Raw genomic sequence first — 7,606 nt, forward strand, 5'->3', positions numbered from 1 at the left:
GATGCACCGGATTGTATTTTAAGAATGTCTAGCAATACCCTCTCTGCTCCTTCATGCCACATCCTTGAAAGTACCTTAGTGAATGCATGAGTACACCAAGGGGTGAAGTAAAACAAAGGCACAAAGGGAGCATCCCTCGGACATCCAGACCTCAACATGGCCTTATCAGTGAAAGGGATATTCAGGCATGAAAGGCACTCAAAAGTGAAAAAGGATCTGGAGCTCACTTATCTATCATCTAATGTGACAACCTTCCAGAGATACATTCCCTCAAGGCAGAGACATATTGTCCGTAGGGTTGTCTTCTTGGTAAGAGGACTCTAGAATTCTTAGCCTTCAGCTCTTTCAGCTGAGACGGTTCTTTCTCCACAGTTCAATAAAAAGGGAGCCATCAAAAGTAACTTCTGAGCCCTTCTCTACACAGGTAAAATGCTTTGTAGCATCACCAAGGAAGGAATTATTGTACTGAGATAGTATTTAACCCATTTCCTGTTTGTCCTGAGAATGGCAATGGCAGCGCCTGCAGCCACAGCATTTACCCCAGAGATAATTCGCGATTACAGTCCTAACCTTACCCCCAAATTCTGCCACAAAATATCTCGCTTTTATCATTTTTGTATCGCTCTCGTATATAGATAGTCTTTGGAAACAAATGGCATCATTCTCTTTATAGCACTGTTTTTAATACTGGTATTTCCATTTACAAAATATAGTAATTCTTGATTGCTGAAAATGTCAAATGCTAGAAAACGTAGCATTCCTACTCATGATGTTAAATTAACACTGGCAGCAAGCTGCACTTCTTTTTTCTAAATGAGAAAGTTAAAAACCACCCCTCTGCTTATAAAAGCTGCATTGATCTCATGTATAATCTGTGTGTGTCTATATGTTTGTTTGTTTTAACCACAAACAACCCCTAACTTCAATTCTCTCCATATTTTTGTTCAGCCAAGCTATCTTCAGACAGCAAACACCAAATCCTACAAGATTAGAAAATATTTAAATGTTTCCTGGGCCTGTTTTCCTATTTCTATTCAGCTCACCTATTGATTGTCATCTGGTTTGCAGCCTGATTCATTTCAGGGCCTTGGTGTTTAAGCGTCATTCTTGTCATACTTTATAATTTTGACACTATTAATGTGACGGTGAGGACCGCAGGTTTACTGGTTACACCAAGTGACTGAGCAATTTTTAAGTCAAGGGTGAGTTTTCTTTACAGGAGAATATTTTGTCAAATTTATATGTACAGGCCATATGGGCTTCAGAAGATCCTAATTTCCAAGAGAGTCCATGATGAACGAACTTCAGGTCTCCCTGTTTGATCTCCATGCCAGGAAATCCTGCCCATAAATGAATCAGTAAAGTTGGTAAAGTTTTCCATGGATTTGACTGAATTCCAGCACAGGGAACCCTGCGAGGAGGAGAGACAGAAAGGCAGCATCTTAGAGGCTGAACGAAGGAAAAGGGCAGACCTAGAGTAAGGAAAGCACATCAGCTGCAAATTGTGTACACATGCAAGATGAACTTGTGAACACACGTCCAACTTGGCAGATGTATAAAGATCATGTATTTATAACATGATCCTGAAACATCTCACTGAAATGAGCAATTTAAATGACTTTGATTTAAAATTAGGCTTAAAAATTTTTTTTTAAAAACAATTCCAATACTTTCTACTGAAAAAGCAAATGCAGCTTCCTGGAGACAGTGTCCTCCACAAACTGAAGTCTTGTGTTTCTGAATGTTGCCTCAAAAAGCAATCTTTTCTCTTCTTCTTTGCCTTGCAACAATCGAAGCAGCTGTGAGCTGGAGCTCAACTTTATTAGTGATTTAAAACACACCCTTGGAAACTAAGCTGGCTTTTTTTTTGTACATCCAGGTGGGAAGCGTGTTCCAGCAAATAGGAACAACACTTTAGAAAGTTCTCAAACAGATAATACCTTAAGAGCCCAATTTCTAAAAATCTTCTACCCACCATCTACCCAACAAAAGGCCAGGATAACCTGGAAAGAAAACTAAGCCTTCCATACAGAAGAAAGATAAAATATTCAGCTGCCAAGATTCAACATCTTTAAAAATGCCTTTTCAATCTTTAACTTTTGTCGGCCTGGTTGTCTAGCAACCAAGTGCAGAAAAGAAACTCCACCCAAAACAAAGTGAAACAATACAGACACTTAACTTCATGAGTGTGTGTGCGTGTGTGTTCAGATTCTCAGCATGCAAAGATAGAAACTCGCTTTCAGACAATTAAAACAGAAAAAGTCTTCGAGTGTAGATGGCAGGAAAGGAAATCGAGAGTAAAAAGCAACTTGAAAATGCGTAATGCGGGATGAGGGTATAGTTTCCACACACCAGGCTAAAGCAAGGTTTACACTCTTAAGTAATAAAAACAAACCATTAAGCTAGGCCCAGCACTGTCAGGAAGTATAAAACAGTTCTTGAAACTTTGCAGTTACTATACAAAAGCTTTTCATAAACTCTGTTTCCTGATCTTCATTAAACGTTCACATCAAGTTGCCATGGGGCAATTAGCTTGCCTCCTGAAATCAATAAAAAATCAACAATTTGGAAATAGTTGTACAGTAAAATAGTTCAATAATTATTCTCTCATAGTGTTGTGGCCAAGTGGTTCCAGCCTAAATGCAGTCCAGATGAGATCCTGCTCCTTACGAGGGAAGCTTTAAGCAAATCGGTGGTTTGCAGAGGGATCGCCTCATCAGAGCGGACGGCAACAATAATGCGCTCTGGGCATTGCCTTGGAGGGGGTCCCAGGGCTCAGGGCAAACACAGGCTTGAAGTAGTGTTCAAGTTAGTGTCTGGAGTGCTGCTTAAGCACCTCGGAGAGACTTGATTCAAAATATAGAGTCCTAAGCGAAATGATAAACCCAACAAATAAAAAATTAGGCACCCTACACTCAACATTTGGACTCCAGACAGGAAGAGATCAAAATTTTCCCTCAAGTGTACATATAAATATATATAAAATATATATATATATTTTACATTATATATATATATACACTCTAAAAAGGGAAAATATATATGAATGTGTGTATATATGTATATATTATATATATGTGCAGATATATAATACATGCATATATTATATATAAAGGGTATATTCGAGATTAGGAATTTACTCATTCCAGCATTTAACGAATATTTAAATATGTTGCTTGTAAGAAGTCTTCAAAGTGTTCCCCTAAAAAAATAAAACGAGGCTGCTAAACGGATGACCCTGATAGAACATTTGACTAAAAAAGAGGTGCCAACACAAAGTTATTTCTTTGCTGACCCCCTGGGCAGAGGGAAATAAATTCCTTTTGCTTTTTCTAGCCTAAGCCCATGGACTTCAGTACCTTATTCGAAGCCAGTCGTGGCATCACAGATTCCAATCTCCATTAAATCAAACCTCAAATACCAACTTGGGCAGCTTTATATCACCCTCTAGGCTTAATGGTGTTGTACAGTGAACTGTCTTAGAACTTTAAAAAGTCAAGCATCGTTTTTAGTATAAACAAATGCTTCAAATGTATGACATCTATTTGCTGCCTTCAAAGGGAAAACTTTTAACTCAGACGCTTGGCACTAAGATCACACGGGATCAACTCAGTGGACTGACTTAAGTGTTAAACTTTTTTAAAGTACGTTAAGGGCTTGCACCTGCTCCCCCATCCACATAGATGTACTGACACGTATTTGACTAAACTGACTACGTACATGCCCAAGCAAGCAAGCGAAGCAAATTTTACAAGATAAGCAACCAAGTGTTTTCATGTCTGAGGGTGGCTAGAACACAAAATTGCCAGTCATCTTGTAGGGGAAAAGAATGCCTTTGAAAAAAATATGTAGGGCATCATTTCAGATATGGTGAAATGTATTCAAATGCCCTCCTGTATAAAGGTTTTGTTGTTGTTTGTTTTTCCCACAAATGCTACTTGTTAGAGGGACTAGACTTGGTCTTTCTGCTGTTGTGATTAAAAAGATAATTATTAGTCTTGCTACTCAGTGTAGTCTTTGGGACAGCGCTAACGGCTTCGCCCGGGAGCATGTTAGAAATGCAGAACCTTGACCCCACCCCAGACTCATTGAAAGAGAACCTATATTATAACATGATCCCAATGGGTCAATATACACATTAAAGTCGCATTCTCCCTGAGGCAGTATTGGTGAGTCGCATGCGCATTAAAATCTAAGGAGTCTTATTTTGACCATGGTTCCCCAAGTTAGGTAGAAGTTCACTTTGAAGTTTGCAGGGCAGGAAGATGGTCAGAAACGCTGCCCTGGAGAATACCATAAGGCTATAAGTCATGTCAGCAGGGTGGAGGAAAAGCGGAAAAGCAATTTACCCCACTGAAGCAGACTTGCATTTTATCCCCCATCTCACTCTACCTGCCCCCTGCAAAGAATAAGACAGAAAAGGAATACTGCCATGGCATTCTTACTCCATGTAACACTTACTATTTACTATACTTAAATTGTTATTTACTGCAAGGCTAGGTTCCTTGTGCCTTATAACAGATTTGGGGCCTGTGGCATCTAACATTCAGTGAATCAATATTTTAACATTACTATGACTATAGAGTAGAAATACACAATTTTTAAAAGTGCTTCGAATTGCATAAATGATTTTTCCTCCTCCAATAAAAAAACTGAGAGAACAATATGGAACATTAAGATTATCTACTGATTATGTAGCTTGCGACATAGATTAGATTTACAGATCATCTTTCCGCTCTTGGCCTCTTTGAGGTACAAGTTAAAGTAACAATTGGAGGAGGAATTATGAAAAGGTGGAAGCGCAGATAAATGTGTAAACCACTCATCCTACCCTTCCCAATTTTGAAGTCAAAAAATGAACAGACCCGCTGTACAGGCTAAAACCATGCCAGAAAGGCACATGACACAGCCTAGACAAGCACAAAAACATATGACACGATTTAATCAATTTTGAAATGTGAGCCCCCAAAATTCAGAAACGACTACACTTTTTAAAATGCCAACTCTAAAAGGATTCAAAGGTTCCTACGGAATAGTGACTGAAAATTCAAGAGATTTAGTGTCATGGGGTTAATTGTGACACTTTTTTTTCTCTCAGAATGAAAACGTGAGCCAAAATGTCTGTAAGAACGTAGAATGTAAAAATATTCTGTTTCTCAAATGAGCTTCCAATAGGGTCCACTATTACAAAATCTCTGAAACTAAACTGAAACTGAAAATGCCATCGTCTATACATATGTAATATATATTACATAATTCTTCATATGTAATTTATACATATTACATATTGTATATGTATGTATATTTACACACGGATTTCTATATATATTTTACATGTATATAAACATGCAAGAGAACACATTTGAGTTGATAACACTGAAAACCACTTAAACTGAGAAACTCAGAACCAGCAAAGCAGAGAAATCAAAAGAATGGACGGAACTGCCAAATGGATGGAAATTCTTGTGCTATACTCTTACTCTCTAGAGTATTTGGAGATGAGAAAACATGGGTTATTGTTTTTTAAGATGTTAAGGCTGTGCAGTCTGTCCTTCATATCCACGGCAAGAGATGGTAAAGGAAGGCTGGAGGATAGAGCCAATCCTGCCCTTCGAAGTGGGCTCTAATAGTAATAATCCTCATCTATGCAAGGGCAATAGGGAGAAGGATAAAAAGCAACTAAAAGATTGGAAAAGTAGAAGGAATAAAAGATAACTAGTTATTTATTTAAAAATATGATCTACATAATCTCAAGGCAAGGTTTAAACTTATCACACCCAAATGTACTAACATCCCTGATCATCGAAAGTTTATTCCTGGGAAGAATCTGATTATAACAGTCTGTTCCATTACGAATATACTATTTTTTTCAGCCAATTCCAAGGCAGGGCTAGGATAGGAGATTAGAACTAGGCCTTACCAATCATAGCAGGGTCAGAGGTGGCACAAAGTCCTAGAAATTGACCTAAAATACTTGCAGTAAAATAGTGGGGTGTTGTGGGCTCCCTGGCTGTGCTAACATGCCCACCCACCGAACCCTTCAGCCCAGAACACAAAAGCCCTGCCACTGGTAAGTGTTCAATCTGAGCAGCCTAATTTGACTTCACTCTGCTTGGGCTTCAGTCCAATTGGCAGATGTCCTCGTAGAAGCTGATCTCAGACACTTTCCCTTTCTAAATTTTTGGCACCGTTGCCTCTGTTGCACGGGATATCATCTCTGAAACTTTATCTTGGGTTCTCCAGGTTTTGCCTGTTTTGTAGCTTTGGTTTTCTCTTAAATCTTTCTGCTCCAAAGAGGTTCATGTGAAATACAAAAACATTGGTAATTCCTTTGGTGCAAACATGAATTATCAAAGGACCTGCTTGCAAATTTCCAACCATTCCTTGCCTTTTCCCCACCTCCCTCCAAAATAAGTAACTACAGAAGCAAAACATGCAAACCCAAGGTAAGCACTGTGAATGCTGTACAAAACGCGCTATTTTCTCTTACAGGTTGGACTTTATAGATTGAAATGCCAGAGCTCTGATATTTATTATCTAAAACAGGTTTAACATTTGGAGAAATGTGTTTAACCACACAACTGTGGAAAGAAAAGTAAGTTGATCAAACAGAGGACAGGGGGTAGGCAGGAAACATGATGGGCACAATTTTGCTGTGTGTTGGGCAAAGCTAGAAAATTAGGTCCTTCTGAGCATAAAGAGCTCACAGATGAGGTAAAAATTTAATACAAATCAATTTCCAACTCTTCATGAGGGCCACTGGATGTCAATTTTAATTATACATGACCACAATATCAATAATGAAGAAATCTTATGTTTTATTTAATACTTTGGCCAGATCAGCCCCTTTGAAGGGATCACTAGTTTAGGAAAGAAGAACAACAAACCATCATTCACTTTCCTGCAGCTTCATCATTTTCCTAATTACTTCTATTGGTCCTACTTTATTCTTTCTGCAAATTAAGGGGTGAGGGGAGGGTTTCTATATTAGATCAGCAATGTCTGGTTCTTATCCAAATATTCCACCTAATAAGTTCTCATGGATTGGATAACCACTCTGCAACATTCCTGAGAATTGAATAATATAATAATCTTGAAAGTCAGCAGAGTGGATTATCCACTTTTTTTTTTCTGGACTTGAACTTGTGACCTTAACAGTAGCACTGCAAAAAAGCAAATGTGCTAAGCACTTTGCCAGAGTAACCTTCCATGTAGACTTTTCATCTTAAATACACACAACTGAAAACAACTACAATTTTTGGAAAATTATATACAAACCCAATACTTCTTTTGATTACATATAAATACAAATTAGCTATTTTTCCTAAAAAGTGGTTATAATAGTAAATAAATACAAAATAAATCTGACCATTATACTTCATGTGCTGGGGTTGAACCCATATAAAATGTACAACTAAATACATTTTAAAATCTTTAAGGAATAATTCTCTGATTAAAATATTTGTTTTCCCAACTTCTTTTCGTAGATATAAATATATTTTCAAAATAGCTGTGTTTTTTTTTTCTCCATTGCATTCCATAAATAAAGTCTTCATTGGGAAATATTAAAGTGTCATCTTGGGTTTTTTTTTTTTCTTTTTTCTAA

This window comes from Pteropus alecto, unplaced genomic scaffold (genome assembly GCF_000325575.1).
Source record: "Pteropus alecto unplaced genomic scaffold, ASM32557v1 scaffold45, whole genome shotgun sequence".
Classification (NCBI taxonomy): domain Eukaryota; kingdom Metazoa; phylum Chordata; class Mammalia; order Chiroptera; family Pteropodidae; genus Pteropus; species Pteropus alecto.